We start from the raw sequence: 24,674 nt of genomic DNA on the forward strand, positions 1-24,674 counted from the left end.
GTTCTCGACTTTTTCTAAGATTTCGTAGGGACCAATGAACCCGGGACTGAGTTTCCCCTTCTTTCCGAACCTCATCACCCCTCGTGTGGGTGAGATCTTTAGCCAGACCTTCTCTCCTGTGGAGAATTCGGCCTGCTTCCTCCGAGGTCGGCGTAGGATTTCTAGCGGTCCTGAGCGGCCTTCATTCTTTCTTGTATGCGTTTGACTTTATTTATGGTGTCCTATAGGTATTGTGGTCCCAGGTTTACTGGGTTGACCATGCCTTCCCAACATATGGGTGTCCTACATTTTTGACCATATAGTGCTTCGTAGGGAGCCATGCGGATGCTTGCGTGATAACTATTGTTGTAAGAGAATTCGATAAGGTCTAGGTGCTCTTCCCATGTCCCCTGGAGTGGGTTACCAGCATTATTCGCTGAACAGATATATTTGGCTTTCAGGAATAGATGAGTAGATCCGGAGCGTGCTAGAGGACCGAGGCTTAGATAGTTAGTTTTCCTTTCGGCCTACGTGCCATGATGATGTATTGACATTTCTTTGAGGATATTTAGTTAGTATAGCCTGTGCATCTGAGTTCTCCAGCTCATATGTGGCATAGCACCCCAAACTCTTATGTTTAGTAATGCTCTATTTCGGTATTAATAATAGTACTACCTTTATTATATAAGTTTTAAAAGTTTCGAAAATCTGGGGTGTTACATTAGCCACCTGACGGATGTCATCTTCATCATCCAAATCAGCTAAGGTTAAGTTGGCAAAGCCTTGAGCCATGTTGCTAGTATCCATGCAGATAGAGGGGGGAAAAGACGGCAATAAAAGGGTAGGGAAAGAAACCCTAGGGCACCAAAGTATCGGAGACAGAAGTCATGAACTTTAGGCAGGTTAATTACATTTATTAAAAGTGATGTAAATAAAGTTGTTTATAAAGAGCCCAACAAAATAATGGAGGGGTAAATCATGGTAATCCAACTATCTAGGCTAAAAATCAATCTATTAAAACAATACTCTAGAACTATCAATTTCACTTTTACTTTTCTAATAGCTGTTTGATTTTTTTTTTCTGGGTAGGGTTCTAAATTCTCAATTTTTTAGATAAGGATTATTGAAAGTTCGGTTTAAGTTTGTAATTGTGAATGCTAATTCGTTTTCATTTTGCTTAGTGAGTGTGAGTATTTATTTATTCGTATTCTTCAAGTTTATAATTATTTTTGTTTCAATAAGTAGTGGCCTACTTGGTGTGTTAAATACTCATTTGTCAATTAGGAGGACTTCCCATTTGAAGTGGCACTGTTTGTTTCAATGAGGAATAGATAATCTAATTTTAATGAACTCATTGTGAGTTTGTAGATTAGGGTTTGGATATTTTTTATTCTTATTGCTATCCAATTTCTTATTCTACGAAGTTTATGTATGTAATTTTATTTTATTTTTGTGTACTCAGGATTTTCATTGTTAGACACAGTGACTAATCTTCACGCTAAAAATTTAAAGATGCTACATACTCAAAGCCAAGAATCAAACCCTTGACTTTTGATTAAGGATGGACAACTCACTTCCACTCAACCACACCCCTGATTAAGATTTAAGAGATATTAATGTACCCATGACTGTTCAGGTCGCTATAACCAAAATGAAGCGTGTCTAGCCTCTGTTACCATCTTCATCCTAGATTAGGGACAAAGAACCACCAACAGAGTTGTCGTTAGAACTTGAAGCTGCCATGAGAAAATCTCGGAGACAACTGATACCAGATGAGGATAGGAATATCTAAATTGTATTACCGATGAACTGTATAGAATAATATAAGATTATAGAAGAAGAGTCATAATACAATACAAGTGATAGAATCCTAGTAATATTACTGTATAATTTTTTGTGAAAAGGAATGATGCAATGCTATTAACTGGAAATAATATGAGAAATACACCTATGAGAGATGGATATTCACTCCCTCAAACCAGCATAAAAACCTGATGCCCTTGCTAACACATGAGCAACCTGGTTCACTGATCAACTAACATGACAAACTAACACATTCCAATAGAGGAAATAATGCTCTTAACATGTTTTCCAACTAAGCCTGTATAAGAGTAATCAACCAATGCTTTATGGAAGTCTGAGCAAAAGTTGAGGTTGCCCGACTCTAAAATTGTGTTTTTAAATTAAATATTTTAGATACGGTAAATGATTAAATATAATTATGGTAACATTTAATATATACTAAAGGAATCTTAACAGTGTAAGATAATTTTGTCCAATAAAAATGATAGTACAAAATTTATAGCGTAATGTACAACTCAATAAATATAAAAATACATACATAAATCATGTGTAATAACATTGTTTCACTTTTATAATTTTTTTTTAAATTTAGATTTTAGATATTTATATTATTGTATAATAATAATAATAATAACATTAATAACAACAACAACAACAATAATAATAATAATAATAATAATAATAATAATAATAATAATAATAATAATAATAATAATGTAAAGAAACATTTTTTTATAAATTAATATTTATATTTTTTGAAATAACTAATTAATCTTTATTAATTAAAATTTAAATGAAATATTTTTTATTATATTACTCCAATATATAATGTATGTCTACAGATATTATTATCATTTAAGAATATACGAAAATACATGGTACTGGATGCATGTGCATGGCAATAATAATGGGAAAAGATAAAGGAAGTTATAACGGTATGAGGTAATTTTGTTCAATAAATTGTATAGTACAAATCTTATACCACAATGTATGGAAGAAAAGAGTATTAGGAAAACAACCATAATATAAATTAAGGGTAACAAAACCTTGATGTTTAAAATCCAAAAAACCTTTATACATCTCAACTAGCACCAACAAAGAGCTTTTTTTTGACCATTTGAATGAGAGGTAGTTTCTTCTCAAACTAAATGATGTCAACATTGTGTTGATCCCTAAGAAACAAGTTCCAGAGAAAGTTTCTAACCTCAGACCTATAGTTATCTATAATGTAGTTTACAAGAACATGGCAAAACGTTGACTAGTCGTATGAAAAGTCTATTGGTAATATCATTTCTGACTCCAAGAATGAATTTATTCTGAATAGGTTAATCACTAATAATATCCTAGTGGAAGCGAATGTTGGTCACTTTCTAAAAAGGAAGCAATTGGGTAAAACATGTTAGGTTGCCCTTAAGCATGATATGGCTAAAACATATGATTGAATAGAGTGGAAATATTTGAGAGGGATGTTAGAAAGAATTGGTTTTTACCCCATATGGGTGGAGCTAATTATGTCCTATGTCACCACGGTCAGGTATAATATAATGGTAAATGGTGAGATTGATGGTACTATAACTCCTACTCGTGGTGACAGGGCGATTCGCTACCCCCTTATCTGTTTATTATTTGTGCATACGGTCTTTCCATCCTTCATTAGGATGTCCACAATAGTGGTATCATCCATGGCTGTTGAGTTGCCCATGGAGCGCCTCTTGTGTCACATCTCTTTTTCGTAGATGATAACCTTTTGTTTTCAAAGCTAATACCCATGAAGTAATGGAAGTTAAGAGGTTTTTGAAGATTCATGAAAAGTTGTTTGCACAGTTGGTGAATTCCAATCATTCTTGTATGTCTTTTAGCAGAAACACAAAGGCAACCAATAGAGATCTTGTGGCAAGAACTCTAGAGGTAGTTAAAACTAAGAATTTGGGGAAGTATTTGGGGGCTACCATGATTTACATTTTCCCAGATGCTCTGTCGGGTCAGGGTATGGGGGCCCTTAGGGTTGGGGATTCAACCTTTTGGGAAGAATGAAATAGAAGAGTTGCCTTCGCCTTCATTGATTAGAAAAAAATATCATTGTGTCGACCCTGGAAAAAGAAACTACTCTCCAAAGCAGGCAAAGAAGTTATGTTGAAAAATGTAGCTTAGGCTATGCCAACCTATGCCATGAGTGTCATTTTGCTACCCAAAACTTTTTGCGAAAATTTGGAACAGATTATGATTAGGTATTGGTGGGAAAATGGTTCAATCACTGGTTGGACTAGGACAAGCTTTGTGCCCCTAAAAAATCGAGTGGTCTCAATTTCAAGCAGCTTTATGAGTTCAATTTGTCCCTCTTAGGTAAAAAGGGGTGTCGCCTCTTAACTAATCCATCTATCCTAGTATCTCAAGTCTTCAAAGCACGTTACTGACCCAAAAACTCATTCATTGAAGCAACTCTTGGCCACAATCCGAGCTACTATTGGTTTACCATCCATATTGTACAAACTTTCATCAAGGGGGAGTGCGTCTCAAAATAGGAAATTATTAAGAAACCTATATTTGGCACCACCCTAGCTTTCGAATGATACCAATGCGTTAGTGCAGGCTATGCCAACTGTAACACCCTCGATTTTACCATATTTTTAAAACTTAAATGCAAGAGATAAACAATCTAATCATCCATAATCATTAAGCGGAAGCAAGTCTATACGGGGGCATTATGCCACATCTTACATACTAAAGATGCACAGGCGGGCGAACTAAACCGTTCAACAAAGTATAAAGAGTCAAGGCACACATGCCGCTCAAAAGGACAAAAGACAAAACTATCTACGCTCCAAGTTTAGCGCTCTCGGGTCTCTACTCAAAACCTGTAGAACAAGGAAAACATAACATGGGGATAACACCTGGTCAGCGAACATTGCTGGTAACCCATCAATACGCGTTAAATAGCTTATATAAATAAGTATAATTCAAAACCATTTTCGAAACCGAATACAGTATATATCATTTCAAAAGCCATAGAGAGAAGTCAACTTCAAGGACTCATTCACACTCTCAAAAGGAAAAGGAAGTCAACATCCTTACGGCAACAACAAGACAAGAATCATGAAAGACAATACAACTCGAGATGTATTCTATTGATCACAAAGTAGAATACATCAAGACATGCTCATTAGCAAAGAGTACACAATCACACATTGGCAACTACATGCCACCGTGACAACTGCATGTCACAAGAATCATAATTCCAAGTTCCAACCTTATGCCCTGTTCCAACCTAATGGCTACCCCGGGCCATATTTCAGTTCCAACCATTACCTCCTAGTGCCACCCTGTACTTTTGAGTCCAACCTTATACCTCCAGGGACCATCGTCCCCCCTCCAACATAGCCTCCAACATACCACCAACATATCAGTACACGAGGGTACGATTCATATCACACAACCACCAACATGTGAGCCAAGCTCAAGTTGTAACACCCATGTTACAGCCCCTAAACCAATTAATTATTTAAACATTTACCCAAAAGAAAGAATTAAATTTCATTAATTAATTAGGAAGGGTCCACCATAAGCCCATGGACCCTTATCCCAAAAGCCAACGCTTAGTCCTATAGGAAATAGAATTAGCTAAATCCATACCATTTAGATCCTAAGTATGACTCTTAGATATATAAATAGGGACATAGGAGGCACCTAGAACTCACACCACAATAACTTTCACCACACAAGAATTCCCATAGGAGAAAACAATAAAGAAGAAATCTTAAAGGAAAGATCCTTCATAGCCAAGGAATTTTATTAAGGCTAAGAGGTAACCCATGTCTCAACAAAACCTATTTTCTTTGCTATGATCCCAGTCTTTGGCTCCCTCTATATACTTGTGTCTTGATGAATTTCCTAATGATATTGTCGTATAATCTTGATTGATTGATGTGATGATTTTATGAGGGATCTGGATGATCTTGATGTTAAAAAGAGGTTCTTGATATTTATGTGATAATTCTTGATAAATCTTGATGGTTCTTGATAAAGAAAATAAAATATGATTTTTATGATTTCGGTGAGATTAGAGCCCTAGGTTGGATTGGGAATCGGTATTGTAATGTTCTTGATTTATATTTGGGTGGGAATTTGCATGTTCAGGTGTTGTTCGTGTCTAGAAGTTGTGTTAGGATGTGTTCAATGTTATTCTTGCTTTTGATCCATTAATTGCCTATATGATGTCGTTAATTGCGTTTAAAAGTGTCTAAGCATGGTTTCGGGTTCCACGAAGGATCCCGGGACGCATATTTGACAAAAGAGTCAGTGGGGAGTAGGTGGGGGTAGGAGTACCCGCCACCTACCCGCTGCCCAAAAGTCACCGCCAGGCAGCGGCAGGCGCCGGGCAGGCGTTCGCCCGCCGGCAACCCGCTGCCCTGGGCGATGATCTCCGGCGGGCAGCCGGCGGGTGACCCCCACCCACCGGCTACCCGCTGGTTTGTCACCCACCCCGGGTCTTTGGCTTCCCCGTTTGATGTTCCCTATCCCTTGTGGTGTCCCAACGGACCCCGTTTTTCGTGCTTGAGTCTAGTTTGATGTTTCGGGTACCGTTCATAGGATAAAAGAGTCTAGGAATTGCATGCTAGTTGAATCGGTAACCCGTTGGCCTAGGTGGAAGTCGTATGAACCCCTTAGGACTATTCTTAGTATGTGAATGATCACACGTAAGCTTGTTTATGTGTCTCCCCCTTCCCAATGTGCTATTATGTGCTATTATGTGTTATGTGATGCATGATTCCCCAATTTGGTTTCGATCAAATTGGCTATACGGGCAGTTAGATGGGTTGAGAACCACCCCAACTGTTAACCAGGCAGGTTGCAATCGGTCAGTTATATAAATATTATATAGGGCTGCGGTCCACTGTTTGGTTGTACATGAGCTGCGGTTCATTCTCCTGGTTGCGGTCAGTGATTCACTTCTTGGGCTACAGCCCATGGGCCTCGTGTGCGGATGGTCCACCGGCTGGACGCGCCAGCGGTGTGTAGGGCCACCAGCCTGAGGAAAGCCATAGCCCACCGACCGAGTGATCGGCGGTGTGTAGGGCTATGGTCGGCTGCGACCCACCGACTGAGGGCCAGCGGTGTGTAGGGTCGTAGTCTCCGAGTATCATCGCCCACCAACTAAGATCCTCAGCGGTGTGTAGGGCATTCACCTACCAACTAAGGTTATCAGCGGTATGTAGGGCTTGATTCACTACGATCCACCGACTGTGCTCATCAGCGATGTGTAGGGTCGTAGTCCCCGTAAGAGGATCACAGTCCAGCGACTGAGCGCGTCAGTGGTGTGTAGGGCTGTGATCCGCCGTCAAACTATTGGCAGTGTGTACGGTTGGTTGCGATCAACCCCTTCATACTGTGGTATGAGGTAGGGTGTTGCGGGTCATGTTAGTGCTATACGCACTAACCCGCATGTTCGGGGCATGTGTTTGGTCCCGTGGCGCCACCAAAGTGTGCTTATGTGATTTGAATGATGACTTGAATGGCGAATAAATGATGATTGAATGATGATGTGGATGACTTGAAAGTAAACTGTGACCTTGGATACATGTCCTTTATGATGTTGTCTTTATATAACTGTTTATCTTGACTGAATGTGCTTACCCCTATTTGCTGAGTTTATCACTGATTTTAAAGCTAGAGTTCCCTTAGTATATCTCTTCTTGCTCCAAAATGATTTTCGTATATCTATGTATATATATCTACCTATATTATATTGCAACACGTTGGAGTGGGTTACCAGCATCATTCGCTGAACAGATATATTTGGCTTTCAAGCACAGATGAGTAGACACCGGATCGCGCTAGAGATCCGCAGCGTAGACTAGTTAGTTTCTCTTTCGGCCTGCGTGCCATGATTATGTACTAACAATTCTTTGAGGTTGTTTAGTTAGTTTAACCTGTGCATCTGAGCTTTCTAGCTCAGGTGTGGCATAGCACCTCGTACTCTTATGTTAATTTTGGGATTTAATGAGAATTCGCCTTTATTATATAAGCTTTAAACAATTTCAAATTTTGGGGTGTTACAGTTGGTATCAGAGCCTTAGTTTGACCCTAGGATAAGACTCTTAAGACCAGACTTTAGGACGTTAGGCTTAATACACTAGGAGTTCAGTAAGATGGGATTTCGGGATCATAGGACGCGCGATGAGACTGTGAGACCTTAAACTTTCCCTCACCCTACACCCATAGCATCAAGGTAAGGATGCAAAATTATATCGACCTGTGAACCCCAGGATGGAACCAAAAAGGAAACAGGCAAAAGCACCGGAACTCCCCACACAGGAATTCTTGACTCAGAATCTGCAACGTCTGGCCCAAATTGCCCAGGCACTAAACAATACAGTCCTTCAACCGTCACCACCAAACAGAAACTTGGAAATCCACCGCCAAGTCTCGGAACACCAACCGCCTACCTTCTCAGGGGATGAAAACCCCACAATCCTCGAAGAATGGATCAGAACCTTTGACAAAATATTTAGAGCAACGGAATGCCCGGAAGGCCACCAAGTATAAACTGTCTCCTTCTACTTCAGACACAAGGCCGACACCTGGTGGGTCCACGAGAAACCCAGTTGCGAACGAAGCCCCGGATTTAACTGGGAAACCCTAAAAACATGACTACGGGAACGATTCTACCCTAGTCACATGAAAGCAACCATATACGAAGAATTCCTCCATCTAAAACAAGGAGCAACCCTAATCATAGAATACTACCGGCAGTTCCTCAAGCTAGCTCGCCTCACTCCCGAACTGGTACCTACAGAGACAATCAAAATCGAGAAATTCATAATGGGCCTCGACCTCGAGAACCAGAAGGCCCTAATCATATGAAAACCAAGGACTCTCGAAGAAGCCTATGCCAAGGCGTTCCAACTACAACAAATACCGGGCAAACCACAGGGAACACGCCTGGGACACAAAAGGAAAATTGAAGGAAACCACGCAAACCCCCTCCGGGAGCCAAAAACCGCCAGAGCCACCTCGCCCCACAAGGCCGTAACGCCAGCCACTCAAGGAAGGATCCTTACCATAAGAAAAGCCAAAATCGGGGATAGTAACATAGTCTCCGGAACCTTCCTCGTACACGCCACCCCCGCCACCGTACTATTTAACTCGGGGGCTACCAACTCATTTATAGCAACCGAATTCACCACTCAACTCGGTCTAAACACCAACACAAGAGTACAATTCCAAGTCAAGGTGGCATCCGGTGAAATCATAAAATGTGACCGCATGTACAAAGACATAATAATCACCATCGAAGGAGTGGAATTCCCTAGCAACCTAATACAATTCAGACTGGATGGGGTACAAGTGATCTTGGGCATGGTCTGGCTAGGGAAATTCCAAGCACAAATCCTATGCGGTGAACAAAAAGTGGTCTTGCGGGGACCAAACGGCAAGCTGGTATCCTACCACGGAACCCACAAGGACCTGGAAATCAAATTAGTGAACATGATAAAAATGAAGAAATATCTTACCCAAGGACACGAGGCCTTCCTATGCTCAGTCAAAGATCTCAACACCAACATAGCCGAACCCCAAACCATTCCAGTGGTAAAGGAATTCACCGATGTCTTTCCAGACGAGATCCCCCAGGTACCCCCAACCAGAGAAGTCGAATTCACCATAGAATTGATACCAGGCGCTGCCCCGATCTCGAAGCCACCCTACAGGCTGGCACCAAAGGAAATGAAGGAGCTGAAAACACAACTTCAGGAGCTACTAGATAAAGGATACATCCGCCCTAGCACCTCACCATGGGGAGCACCAGTACTATTCGTTAAAAAGAAAGATGGGAGCATGCGTCTATGCATCGACTACAGGGAGCTAAATCAAGTTACAATAAAGAATAAATATCCTCTTCCTCGAATCGACGACTTGTTCGACCAACTTAAAGGAGCAGGGGTGTTCTCGAAAATTGATTTAAGATCCGGATACCATCAGATAAAAGTAGCCAACCTAGATATTCAGAAAACAGCCTTTCGAACACGCTACGGCCACTACGAGTTCACAGTAATGCCCTTCGGACTCACCGATGCACCAGCTATATTCATGGACATCATGAACCGAGTATTTCGGCCCCACCTAGATGACTTCATCATCGTGTTCATCGACGAAATCCTGGTCTACTCCTGAAACAAGGAGGAACATGAAAAGCATCTCCGCACAACCTTGCAAACCCTGAGGGAACACCAGCTATACGCCAAATTCTCCAAATGTGAATTTTGGAAGGACAGCGTGGCCTTCCTGGGTCACGTGATAACAAAAGAAGGAATCAAGGTAGACCCAACCAAAATCCACGCCATCAAAGAATGGCCCACACCAAAATCACTTTCGGAGGTCAGAAGCTTCTTAGGGTTAGCAGGCTATTATAGGAGGTTCGTACCCGATTTTACCAATATAGCTCAACCCCTCACTAAGCTCATGAAAAAGGAAACCCCCTTTCGATGGGATGACAACTGCACCTCAGCCTTTCAAGAATTGAAAGAAAAGTTGACCACAGCACCCGTCCTAGCCCTCCCCTCCGGGATGGAAGGATTCGAAGTTTTCAGCGACGCCTCCATAAAGGGACAGGGATGCGTACTAATGCAAAAAGGCAAAGTAATAGCATACGCATCCAGGAAACTCAAAACCCACGAAGAAAATTACCCCACACAGGACCTCGAGCTAGCTTCCATCGTGTTCGCCCTGAAAATTTGGAGACATTACCTATAAGGAGTGCAATGCAAGATTTATACAGATCATAAGAGCCTGAAGTACATCTTCACCCAAAAAGATCTAAACATGCGACAACGAAGATCGTTGGAACTTATAAAAGATTACGACCTAGATATCCTGTACCACGAAGGGAAGGCTAACGTTGTGGTAGACGCCCTAAGCCGAAAGGCTAACCACTCCCTCAACACCACCTGGATCCTGCCAGACGAGCTATACAAGGACTTCCAAAGGTTGAACTTGGAGGTAGTAGAGCAAGGACAAACAAATTCTGAGATCCACCTATTCAATGTCAGAATCATACCCACACTACTCGAAGAAATCAAGGCCGGGCAGCATCAAGACCCAGAACTAAATAAAATTCGACTCAACCTAACTCAGGGAAAGGACGGACAATTCGAAATATGCAAAGATGGCAACCTCCGCTATCAATGGAGATGGTGCATACCCATGACACACCCCCACCTAAAGCAACAAATCCTGAAAGAGGGGCACAACTCACCATACTCGGTGCACCCCGGAGGCGAAAAACTATACCAAGATGTGAAAAAGATGTTTTGGTGGCCCAACATGAAAAAGGAAATCGCAGACTTCGTGGGCAAATGTCTAAACTGCCAAAGGGTAAAAGCCGGACGATGCAAGCCCAAAGGACTCGTACAACCCCTTGAGATACCACAGGGGAAATGGGATTCCATATCCATGAATTTCGTCGGGGGATTGCCCACAACACTAACAGGCAAGGATAAAATCTGGGTAATAGTGGACCGGCTAACCAAGACAACACGATTCATTGCTATGAAAGAAACAGGGACAATGACGCAACTAGTCAGGGCCTACCTAAACCGAGTACTGAAGTACCACGGAATCCCCTGAAACATTGTGTCCGATAGGGATCCCAGGTTCCTCTCACAATTCTGGAAGTCTCTACAAATAGCCAAGGGGACACAGCTAAACCTGACCACTGCCTTCCACCCCACTACCGACGGCCAAACCGAGAGAACCATTCAGACTTTCGAAGACATGCTAAGAGCCTGCATGTTAGACTTCCAGGGGACATGGGAAGAACATCTAGACCTCATCAAATTCTCTTACAACAACAGTTATCAAGCAAGTATCCGCATGGCTCCCTACGAAGCGCTGTACGGTCAAAAATGTAGAACCCCCTTATGTTGGGAAGACATGGTCGGCCCAGTAGCGCTAGGACCCCAATACTTACAAGACACCATAACTAAAGTCAAACACATACAAGAAAGAATGAAGGCCGCCCAAGACCGCCAAAAATCCTACGCCGACCTGGGAAGAAAGCTAGCCGAGTTCACCTCCGGAGAAAAAGTTTGGCTAAGAATCTCGCCCACACGAGGGGTAATGAGGTTCGGAAGAAAGGGGAAACTCAGTCCCCAGTTTATCGGCCCCTATGAAATCATAGAAAGTGTCGGGAACCTGGCCTACCGCCTCACCCTACCCATCGAATTGGAGCGGGTACACAACGTATTCCACATATCCCAACTAAAGAAATATATACACGATCCAAGCCACGTGCTACAACCCGAGGCCGTGGACCTTGACGATGCACTAACTTACGAAGAGAAACCCGTAAGGATCCTGGACACCAAGATAAGAACCACCCGCCAGCGAACCATAGAAATGGTAAAAATCCTCTGGACCAACCACGGGACCGAAGAGGCAACATGGGAACTCAAGGACACAATAAAGGAACGCTACCCCGAACTCTTCACACAAGGTAACCAAGGCGAGAGCATGAGATAAGGGAAGAGGTAACTCAGCAAGGACCAAAGCTTCGGGGACGAAGCTTCCCGTTAAGGGGGGGAGAGTGTAACACCCCGTGTTACGGCCCCTAAACCAATTAATTATTTAAACATTTACCCAAAAGAAAGAATCAAATTTCATTAATTAATTAGGAAGGGTCCACCATAAGCCCATGGACCCTTATCCCTAAAGCCAACCCTTAGTCCTTTAGGAAAGAGAATTAGCTAAATCCATTCCATTTAGATCCTAAGTAGGACTCTTAGATATATAAATAGGGACATAGGAGGCACCTAGAACTCACACCACAAAAACTTTCACCACACAAGAATTCCCATAGGAGAAATCAAGAAAGAAGAAATCTTAAAGGAAAGATCATTCATAGCCAAGGAATTTAATTAAGGTAACCCATGTCTCAACAAAACCTATTTTCTTTGCTATGATCCCCTTCTTTGGCTCCCTCTATATACTTGTGTCTTGATGAATTTCCTTATGATATTGTGGTATAATCTTGATTGATTGATGTGATGATTTTATGAGGGATCTTGATGATCTTGATGTTAAAAAGAGGTTCTTGATATTTATGTGATAATTCTTGATAAATCTAGATGGTTCTTGATAAAGAAAATAAAATATGATTTTTATGATTAGGGGTGTGCAAATTTCGGATAATTTTCGGTTAACCGACCGAACCGACAAAGTTCGGTTAACCGTTTTCGAACCGAACTTTTTCGGTTCGGTTAATGGTTAAAGGAATTTTAAAATTTCGGTTAACGGTTAATTCGGTTCGAAAGGTCGGTTAACCGAATTAACCGAACGGTTAACCGAAGTTTTTAATATATATATAAAAATAATAATATAAATATAAATACTAATTTGAAATTATGGATGTTTGGAGTTTATAATTCATGTTATTTATATTTTGTTATGAATGTATTATGATATGTATTTTATTTTAATTGGATTTATTATTTTAAGTGTTATTTTTAGAATTTTAAATTTTAGCTTTAAAAAGTTCGGTTAATCGGTTAACCGACCGATTAACCGAAAAAAATTTCGGTTCGGTGAATTTGGTAGAGCAAACTTCGGTTCGGTTAACGGTTAAAGGAAAAAAAAACTTTGGTTAATTCGGTTCGGTTAAAACGGTTCGGTTAACCGAACGGTTAACCGATTGAACACCCCTATTTATGATTTGGGTGGGATTAGAGACCTAGGTTGGATTGGGAATCGGTATTGTAATGTTCTTGATTTATATTTGGGTGAGAATTTGCATGTTCGGGTGTTGTTCGTGTCTAGAAGTCGTGTTAGGATGCATCCAATGTGATTCTTGCTTTTGATCCATTAATTGCCTATGTGATGTCGTTAATTGCGTTCAAAGGTGTCTAAGCATGATTTCGGGTTCCACGAAGGATCCCGGGACGCATATTTGATAAAAGAGTCAGTGGGGGGTAGGTGGGGGTAGGGGTACCCGCCACCTACCCGCTGCCCGAAAGTCACCGCCAGGCAGCGGCAGGCGCCGGGCAAGCGTTCGCCCGCCGGCAACCCGCTGCCCGGGCGATGATCATAGGCTGGTAGCCGGCGGGTGACCCCCACCCACCGGCTACCCGCTAGTTTGTCACCCACCCCGGGTATTTGGTTTCCCTGTTTGATGTTCCCCATCCCCTGTGGTGTCCCAACGGATCCCATTTTTCATGCCTGAGTTTAGTTTGATGTTTCGGGCCGTTCGTAGGATAAAAGAGTCTAGGAATTGCATGCTAGTTGAATCGGTAACTCGTTGGCCTAGGTGGAAGTCGTATGAACCCCTTAGGACTATTCTTAGTATGTGAATGATCACACGTAAGCTTATATATGTGTCTCCCCCTTCCCAATGTGCTATTATGTGTAATTATGTGTTATGTGATGCATGATTCCCCAATTTGGTTGCGATCAAATTGGTTATACGAGCAGTTAGATGAGTTGAGAACCATCTCAACTGTTAACCAGGCCGGTTGCGATCGGTACGGTATATAAATATTATATAGGGCTACGGTCCGCTGTTTGGTTTTACATGAGCTGCGGTTCATTCTCCTGGTTGTGGTCAGTGATTCACTTCTTGGGCTACAGCCCATGGGCCTCGTGTGCGGATGGTCCACCGACTGGACGCGCCAGCGGTGTGTAGGGCCACCAGCCTGAGGAAAGCCATAGCCCACCGACCGAGTGATCGGCGGTGTGTAGGGCTATGGTCGGCTGCGACCCACCGACTGAGGGCCAGCGGTGTGTAGGGCTTTCGCCCACCAACTAAGGTTATAAGCGGTGTGTAGGGCTTGATTCACTACGATCCACCGACTGTGCTCATCAGCGGTGTGTAGGGTCGTAGTCCCCGTAAGAGGATCACAGTCCAGCGACTGAGCGCGTCAGCGGTGTGTAGGACTGTGACCCGCCGTCAAACTATTGGTGGTCTGTACGGTTGGTTGCGATCAACCCCTTCAGGCTGCGGTATGAGGTAAGGTGCTGCGGGGCCATGTTAGTGCTATACGCACTAACCCGCATGTTCGAGGCATGTGTTTGGTCCTGTGGCGTCACCAAAGTGTGCTTATGTGATTTGAATGATGATTTGAATGATGACTTGAATGGCGAATAAATGATGATTGAATGATGATGTGGATGACTTGAAAGTAAACTGTGACCTTGGATACATGTCCTTTATGATGTTGTCTTTATATAACTGTTTATCTTGACTTAATGTGCTTACCCCTATTTGCTGAGTCTATCCTTGATTTTAAAGCTAGAGTTCCCTAAGTATATCTCTTCCTGCTCCAAAATGATTTTCGTATATCTATGTATATATATATATATCTACTTATATTGTATTTCAAGGCGTTGGAGTGGGTTACCAGCATCATTCGCTGAACAGATATATTTGGCTTTCAGGCACAGATGAGTAGACACCGGAGCGCGCTAGAGATCTGGAGCGTAGACTAGTTAGTTTCCCTTTCGGCCTACGTGCCATGATTATGTACTAACATTGCTTTGAGGTTGTTTAGTTAGTTTAGCCTGTGCATCTGAGCTTTCCAGCTCAGGTGTGGCATAACACCACATACTCTTATGTTAATTTTGGGATTTAATGAGAATTCGCCTTTGTTATATAAGCTTTAAACAGTTTCAAATTTCGGGGTGTTACACAAGTGACAACCACCAACATATAAATCATAGTCACACAAGTCATCATCATTACCAAGAAGACTAAGGTTCCACAATAATCTTAATCAAGTATCAATCAAAGGGTACAACGATTACATATGTTCACATCATAGGAATCAATCAATGGATCACAATCCGACACCAAACGATGGTCAACACAAGTTGCCAATCCCATTAAGAAAGAACAAACCGCACATACTAGCATTTCAACATCAAACTAACATGCTTATCAAACGAGTAAACCAAAAGTAGTTCCATAGAACATTCAAGACTCATCATTAGCCCAATGAATCACAAAGTTGGACCCTTAGCACGATTCAAGACACCAAATCCTACATGGGTTCCTAACATACCGTTCTAGACATAAGAAACATCAAGAAGACTCACAAATAACCCAATAAAACAACATCGGGAGGTCAAAACATCAATACCGAGTCAAAAGAATCACGGGGAACAAATCCCCGCCAGCCATCATACATGTTCCCCGCATGTGGGGCCACGGGTGGACAACCACCCGCGGGTGGGACGGCGGGTGGTGCCCTGCCCGCGGGTGCACCCTGTACACCAACATAATCCCTTAGGGGATTTTCAACAATAAGTCCAAATTCAAGTCCAAAACACCCAAAATCTCACACACAACAACAATATGACTTGAACCCAAGAAATAGCAAACTAATGGCATTCAAGAACCCTAATAACAAGTTCTACACATGCATTACTGTTAGGATTAAATTGTAATTAGATTTTGATGAGCCAAATGTAATTAGGATAATAAATTTAGTCCCCTATTTATTTTTTATGAGCCATATTTAACAAGTCCAGAGAAATTATACTTGCCGAAAGAAAATGACGATACACGAAATTATGCGAGGAAATATTAATTTGAGCTATTGTCTCAAATTAATTCAAGAAGAATTTATGCATTAAAGGTGATATATTCTCTTGGGAAGAAGATGCAAGTTAAGGGATCACAATGATGGAGACTACATTTTTTCTCATATTATGAACAAGAGGCTATACTATTTTATGGAGGAATGTCACGCCAATTTGGAGGGAAGGAAGGGGTCACACTTTCTAAATCAAGTGTCACACTATTCTTGAAGAAAGAAGAGATCACACTTTTGGAGGCTAAGGATTTCTCTTATGTTCCACGAGTAAAAGTCAAAAGGAAAATGGAACAAGAAAGTTAACAAGATTCTATGTGGCTTAGTTGGTAAAAGAACATTGTAAAGGAATTATTATTTCAAAGGAACAAGGTTCAAATCTTCTTGATATCATATTTTTGCAAATGCTTAGGAGGAGGTTACGCTTCTCTCAAATGTCGGGGATGTTACGGTTTACTCCAAGAGGTCACACTTTTCAACATGTCAAATATGATTAAGATAAAGACTATATTCAGAATATATTAACTTATGAGTTACAATGGTGTATTGGTAAGAGACTTGCAAATATTTTACTTGGGTATGATGCCAAAGAATGCACGTGGAAGTGAAGACAAGCATATCATAATATATTTATTCATCTTCTACAACAAATATTTGTTTTGGCCATTTTGAAAGAAGAGGCAGAGGATTCGGTTGAAGTTTTTTTTACATCAAATCAAATTTGAAGATTTTTTTTCTGAAGAGATCTTTTGACAAAGTCGCAAGTTATGACTTTTTTGAGAAGCATCAGAAGAAAATTTCAAATCATTCTGACAAAGCCCATTCCTCACCGAAAGATGCTGCAGTATTAAAGATTTAAGTTGATGAACGGTCAAGATTGAAGTTCTACAAACGGCATTATGGATCTCATTGGCTATAAATAGCAGCCTACTTGAAGACTTGAAGTAGTGAAGCAACATGCAAGATCTGAGAGCAACATATACTACAAGTTTAAAAGCTTCATTCGAATTACATACCCAAATTTTTTAGCCCATTTTCGTGAGATACACTAAGTTTTGTGAAGGAGAAATTTATTTTTGTGAAACAATTCTCTACTGTGTGTAGAAAGAGGGTTGAGTGTAGCTATGTGCAAGACACTACCCTGTTGAGTATAGCTGTGTGCGATATACTCGGGATTGAGTGTAGCTGTGTGCAAGACACTCGGGAAAGTGCCTGTGTAGCACTTAATTCACTATTTATATCTGGGTGAACGAGATAGTGAATTTCCTCCTTGGAGTGAAAGGAGAAGAGTGGACTAGGAAGATTACACCACCTCTGAACCACTATAAATTGCCTCTCTCATCTTACTTACTGCTCTCTTTTATTATCGCTCTGCTTATATTATTGTGAACTAACCCATTCTTATATTTTTATTTATTCACTATCTGGGTTTATAATTATGTACGTGTGCATGCAAAAGTTGACCATCAAGATCTCTATTGCATTCTGCTTTGAACTTATTGATCACAAAAATTAGTACACTTGTGTGAATATTGCACGTACATGTGCTTGCAAAATTATTTCTAGTTTAAAATATATTTGCTTTGAATATTAACTATTTTAGTAACCCACTCTGTGTAAGTAATATTTCATTTAATTAGGCTTGACATTTCGTGTATGTATCCATGCATGTTCATTACTTATCTAATATCCTTTATTCTTGATGATTGTTTAAAAACCCACTTTATGGCTTTATGCTAATTTGTTAATTTTTTTTATCTGGGTTTAGTATTTTATACGTCCGCATGTACGCCAAAATTTGCATACATATTATTTGAGCTATTTTAAGCATATCTAACGTATTGCATGTGATATATCTCTCTGTTTTTACGTAACACTTTACTGTTGAATTATTCCGCTGTGCATCCAAGTTGAATATCTTGTTATTTACTTGTTACTTGGAGTTGAAATTATCAAAGTGTTATTTATTGTGAAAAAGTTTAAAAAAAGTCTATTCACCCCCCCCCCCCCCCCTCTAGACTTTTTACCACCCTACCGGGGCCAACAATTGGTATCAGAGCGGTTGTCTATTTGAGTCAATTTTGACTGCTAGACAGATCTCGAAAATCAAGATGATGAAAAGAGATATGGGTCTTGCCCAAAATCTATTATTTTCTCTAGAAAAATTTGATGATTGGAAAATTCGTATGCAGGTACATTTATCCGCATTACACGATGAAATGTGGGAAGTGATTACAAATGGTCCTATAGAAATCTTGAAAGTAAACACCGCATCCGTACAAACAAGTGATACTCCACAATACATTCCAAAGCGAAAAGTAGAATGGTCTCGAGAAGATAGAACGCGAAACAACTTGGACAACATTGCCAAGGATATCTTGTTCGAAGCTATCGACGACTCAATATTTCCAAAAGTTCGAAAGTGTCAATCAGCTAAAGAAGTTTGGGAAACACTCATCCAGATTGGTGAAGGAGACGAACAAGAGAAAGATAATAAACTCACTATAGCATTAAAAAAATTTGAAGATTTCAAAATGCTATGTGGCGAGAATATTACCGACATGGAAACAAGATTTGCTAAAATCTTGGGAGAGATTAATGATCTTGGAAAAGACATTAATCAAAAAGAAATTTCGCTCAAAGTCCTACGTGGTCTACCGTCTAGTTGGGACATGAAAGTTACGGCCATGCGTGATCATAGAGATCTAAAGACTTTATCAACTGATAAGCTTTTTAGTGATCTAAAGGCTTATGAGTTTGAAATGAGGTCGAGGATGGAGGAAGATCGTGAAGAAAAGAACAATGCACTCATAGTGGAGCAACCGTCTTCTTCAAGGTCAGTAGAAAATAGTGATTTATTTTCTGACGAAAACTTTGCCTTGTTTGTTAGGAAATTCAAGAAATTTATGAGGAAAAACAATCACAAGAATTTTCCTAAGCCAAGCACATCTCGAAGGCATAGAAGGGATTCCACGGAGGGCAATTCGAATTTGTGCTACAACTGTAGAAAGCCTGGACATTTTATGGCTGAATGTCCGTATCCCAAGGTAAGCAAAAATCAAACTGACACTTTGCAGGAAGAAACCAAAGTCAAAGAAAGAAAATTCAAAAATGACAAAAGGAAAGCTCTAATCAGTGATCCTTTGGAGACAAGCGAAACTGAGGAATCTTCTAGTGATGAAAGTGACACCTCGAAGGATAATAATGCATTATTTTGCATAAGTGTTTCAAGTGAATCATCCTACCATGATATGTGTCTTATGGCGCACGAGATAGATGAAGATGAGGTATCTTCGAAATCCTTTGACTCTGTAAATTCATCTTTTTCTAAAGAGTCTATCTTTCATTTAATGAAAGATTGTCAAACCATGATGGACACTCACTCACAAATCAAAGAGCGCAATAATTTATTGATTCTCGAAAAAGATCAACTAAATGAAAAATTGCAAAATGCTCTATCTGAGATACGAGACTTGAAAGCCGAAAACATTCGACTTCAAGAAGAGTGTAAATCAAGGGAAGTGAGAGAACACAACCTAAGGGAAATCATAGCAACATTTACTCATTCATCCAAAATAATGGATAAAATGGTAAATATGCAAAAACCTTCAGGAGATAAAACTGGACTTGGTTATGATCCATCGTGTTCTCAAGCCTCCGAGAAATTGACCAATTCTACTACTGCTTTAACTAATAAAGTCCAAGTAGTAAAATTTGTAAAAGGTCAAGATAGCACAATGAGACAAGGAATTTGTTACCAAACTAATGCCAAAAATGGTATGGCAAGGCCGAAGCCTCAAAGACAATTTAATTCGCCAGTGCAATCAAATAATAGGCAAAAGTTTGTTCCTAAATGGAAATATACCAATGAGTCAAGTGCACAAAGTCCTCATAGGAGAATGGGAAGATCTCCAAGGATTGGGGCAGGGATAATTTATCCCTCTGAGCAAGATTGGTTTGATAAAATTAAACCATGGACCAAGTCTAGGTTTAATGCCTTTCACATGCTCAAACAATCTTCTTCCCAAGTGCCAAAGAATCGAGTCAATTTTAAAAATCCGGCACCAAAAATGTTTTCAAAAATTAGCTATGATTATAAAATGTTTAATGGTTACAAATCACCTAACCTTGGATCAGTGAGCACTAGGTGGATTTGGGTACCAAAAATGACTAACACCCAAGGACCCAAATCATGTTGGGTACCTAAAAATGTGTAACATACTTACAGGAAATTTGGTACTTCGATAGTGGATGTTCTCGTCACATGACTGGAAATAAACCTAGTCTTGTGAATTTTAAAAATATCGAAGGACCAAAAGTTGTATTTGGTGGAAATGATCGATATGGCACAACCAAGGGTGTTGGTACGGTATCTCGCAACGGTCTGAAAATAGAGGATGTATCCTTTGTTGAAGGTTTAAAATTCAATTTACTAAGTACTAGTCAATTTTGCGACAAAGGTTATCTTGTAGAATTTTTCAAGGACAGATGTCAAGTAAAGAAAGAATCCATCGGCGAAATTGTACTCGAAGGAATCAGGAAAAAGAATATGTACATTGTAGACTGGAACTCATCCAAGGAATCTGTTTGTCTCGTGGCAAATAGCTCAAGCAATATAGGTTGGGAATGGCACAAGAAGCTGAGTCATCTCAACTTCAAGACCATTAACAAACTTGTAACAAAAAATTTAGTGAGAGGACTACCCAACATCACCTACAAAAAGGATCAAATCTGCGGTACATGTCAAAAAGGAAAACAAATCAAATCATCCTTCAAGGCAAAAGCACACGAGTCAAGTCAACGACCTCTTAGTCTACTACACATGGACCTTTTTGGTCCTGTAGACCCAGTAAGTATGAGTGGTAAGAAATATACTCTTGTTATTGTTGATGACTTTTCCAGGTACACATGGACTATATTTCTCAACAAAAAGAATGAAGTCGAGAAGAAGCTACCAGATCTACTCAAACAACTCCAAAATGAAAAAGAAGTCAAAATTGTCAAGATTCGTAGTGATAGAGGTACAGAGTTTGTGAACGGCGTGATTCAAAATTATTGCAACTCTCAAGGAATATCACATCAACTGTCAGCCGCAAGAACACCGCAACAAAACGGTGTTGCCGAAAGAAGGAATCGAACACTTAAAGAGGCTGCACATGTAATGATCTCAACAGCTGAACTTCCTAAACGATATTAGGCCGAAGCAATCAACACTGCTTGTTATACTCAAAACAGAAGCATGATCCACAAGCAATACAACAAGACGCCTTATGAACTTTGGAAAGGGAGAAAACCAAACATTAGTTATTTTCATTCTTTTGGTTGCAAATGTTTTGTGCATGTTAACGATAAAACGCATCTAAGGACTTTTGATGAGCGTGCAGATGAAGGAATCTTCCTAGGATATTCAACTACCAGCAAGGCATTCAGAATCTTGAACAAAAGAACAATGGTGGTTGAAGAATCCATACACGTTGTATTTGATGAAAAAGAAAGTCCTAAAAGCGTAGTACAAGACGTGAATGCAGTGCAGAATGGTAATGAAAATCAAATTGATTTTTATGATACTAATGAATCATGTGAAGATGATATTTTGCAGGGATTGAATGAGTTAGAGATAAATTCTCTAGAAAATCCCATCCAAGAAAGAAATGAAGGAAATAATGGAGATGAGAATAGAAATGAGTTTGGAAGTGAAGTTGGAGGACAGAATGAAACTCATACCAACAACTCGCAACCAGAAAATACCTCCAGAACTAATCACACCTTTGAACCAGACCTAAGATGGCTCAAAGACCATCCTCCAGAATTAGTCATCGGAAACGTACGAGACGGTGTAAAAACAAGATCTTCAACGATCGAAGCATTATTCACTTGCTACTTATCTCAAATTGAACCAAAAGAAGTGGACGCAGCACTGAATGATCCAAGTTGGATAGAAGCAATGCAAGAAGAACTTAATCAATTCACAAGGAATGAAGTGTGGGAACTAGTTCCAAGACCAAAAGATCATAACGTTATTGGTACAAAATGGGTCTTCAGGAACAAAACAAATGAAGATGGAGTTATTGTTAGGAATCAAGCGAGGCTAGTTGCAAAGGGCTACTCTCAGGAAGAAGGAACAGATTTTGATGACACTTTGCCCCAGTTGCACGACTTGAAGCTATTCGAATTTTCTTAGCCTATGCAGCCTATAAGAACTTCACGGTATATCAAATGGATGTAAAGAGCGCATTCCTAAATGGCTTACTTGAGGAAGAAGTATATGTTGAGCAACCACCCGGATTTGAGGTAAAAGGTGAAGTTAATAAGGTCTATAAACTAAATAAGGCATTATATGGATTAAAACGAGCTCCAAGAGCTTGGTATGATACCTTATCAATGTTCTTAATTAGTTGTGGATTCACAAAGGGCCTTGTTGACAAAACCTTATTTAGAATTCAAGACAATGATCACATTTTATTAGTACAAATATATGTTGATGATATTATTTTTGGAAGTACTAATAAATCATTATGTGAAAATTTCTCTAAGCTTATGCAGAACAGATTTGAAATGAGCATGATGGGTGAGTTGAACTATTTTCTTGGACTTCAAGTAAAACAAATGAAAGAAGGCATTTTCGTAAACCAAGCCAAGTACACTAAAGATCTTATCAAAAAGTTTGGCTTAGAAGGAAAAGGCTCTATCAAAATTCCTATGAGCACTACATCAAGATTGGATAAAGATGACGAAGGAAAGGACGTAGACCAGACAAAGTATCGTGGAATGATTGGATCTCTACTTTACCTAACTGCAAGTAGACCCGATATATCTTACTCAGTAGGTGTATGTGCGAGATTCCAATCAAAGCCCAAAGAAAGTCACCTTCTTGCTACCAAAAAGATCATCAGATATCTAAAAGGAACAATTAATGTGGGATTATGGTATCCCAAAGAAGGTAACTTTACATTAACTGGATTTTCAGATGCAGATTTTGCAGGATGTAAAATAGACAGGAAAAGCACTTCTGGAACATGCCAGTTCCTAGGGGGGAGACTTGTTTCCTGGTTTAGCAAAAAGCAAAATTCAATCGCTACCAGCACTGCAGAAGCGGAGTACATAGCAGCAGGAAGTTGTTGTGCATAGATCCTCTGGATGAAGCAACAACTAAAGGACTATGGAATTGATTGCAAGGATGTTAGTATTTTCTGTGACAATACTAGCGCAATTGCTATAACTCAAAACCCAGTACTCCACTCCCGAACGAAGCATATAGATATTCGTCATCATTTCATAAGAGACCATGTCGGGAAAAAGGACTTAAAAATTGATTCTATTCCGACGGAAAATCAAATTGCGGATATCCTCACAAAGCCCCTGTGTGAAACAAGATTTGCTACTCTAAGACACGAGATGGGCATGATTGAACTAAGCTAAGTACCTTTAACTTTATTGAAAATTTATTTCCTAAGGTGCTAATTGCTTTATGTGACTTTTGTGGCTTATCTTATTAGTTACAATAATTGCCTATTTCACAACTATTAGATTATACGAAAAATTGATTTATTTGCGGTTGTATACATATAATTTTTTCGCTAATTAATTTCCGTGTGTATGCATGCAATTTTTTTTGTGGAAACAAAGTCATAGGGGTTAAGGTTTAAGCTAAGTTGTACATAAGTTTTAAAAAAAAAAAAATTGAAAATTTTGTTGTTACAGTAAGCTCCTCTCCCTAAAATACCGTAACCCCTCAATTTTTTTTTTGTTCTTTTAGTCTTTTGTATTTGATTAGTTATTCTTTATCTTATCTATTTAATTTATGCTTGTATTTTATAAATCATTTGCATGAAATCTCATTATGAATATTCTGCTAGCTTAAATTATTTTAGTTTTCTATAAAATGTTTTCTTTTCCAAAATTCTTGAAAATATGCATGTAGAATATTTGAGAAATGTTTTCCTAAATAGTTTAAGATCTTGTTTATAGAATATTTATCACCTATTTTTGTCGTGTGACTCTTAGAGTTAATCTTGAATGTTGATTCTTGTTAAACCTGCTCATGATATATGTATAAATATTTCTTTTATTTGTTCAAAATTTTTCAAAACAAGTGGTAAAAATCTATTTAATTCTATTAAAATATGTTCTATATAAATAAATTTTTTCTTGGCTTTTTGAACCTGGTCTAGTTTTTTCTTAATATTTAAGTTACCCTAGAAATTTCTAGTTTATGTATAATCCCATATTTTCTCTGGAAGTGGTTGCCTTTTTCAGGACTATCTCAAAGTTTTTTACTGGGTTTGCATGGCATTTAATGCTATGTCTTCCTAATCA

General features: G+C 39.7%; 1 long non-coding RNA gene across 1 annotated transcript in view; it reads left to right on the top strand.

Annotated features, from left to right (window-relative positions):
* Positions 1–720: 720 nt before the first annotated feature.
* The window catches only part of LOC109155226, an 84,466-nt gene continuing 60,512 nt past the window's right edge, over positions 721–24,674 (top strand). Inside the window, exon 1 of the long non-coding RNA XR_002049878.1 lies at positions 721–771. This is a non-coding gene — a long non-coding RNA (uncharacterized LOC109155226). The remainder of the gene's footprint in view (positions 772–24,674) is intronic.

Source organism: Ipomoea nil, unplaced genomic scaffold, assembly GCF_001879475.1.
Source record: "Ipomoea nil cultivar Tokyo-kokei standard unplaced genomic scaffold, Asagao_1.1 scaffold2694, whole genome shotgun sequence".
Taxonomy (NCBI): Eukaryota; Viridiplantae; Streptophyta; class Magnoliopsida; order Solanales; family Convolvulaceae; genus Ipomoea; species Ipomoea nil.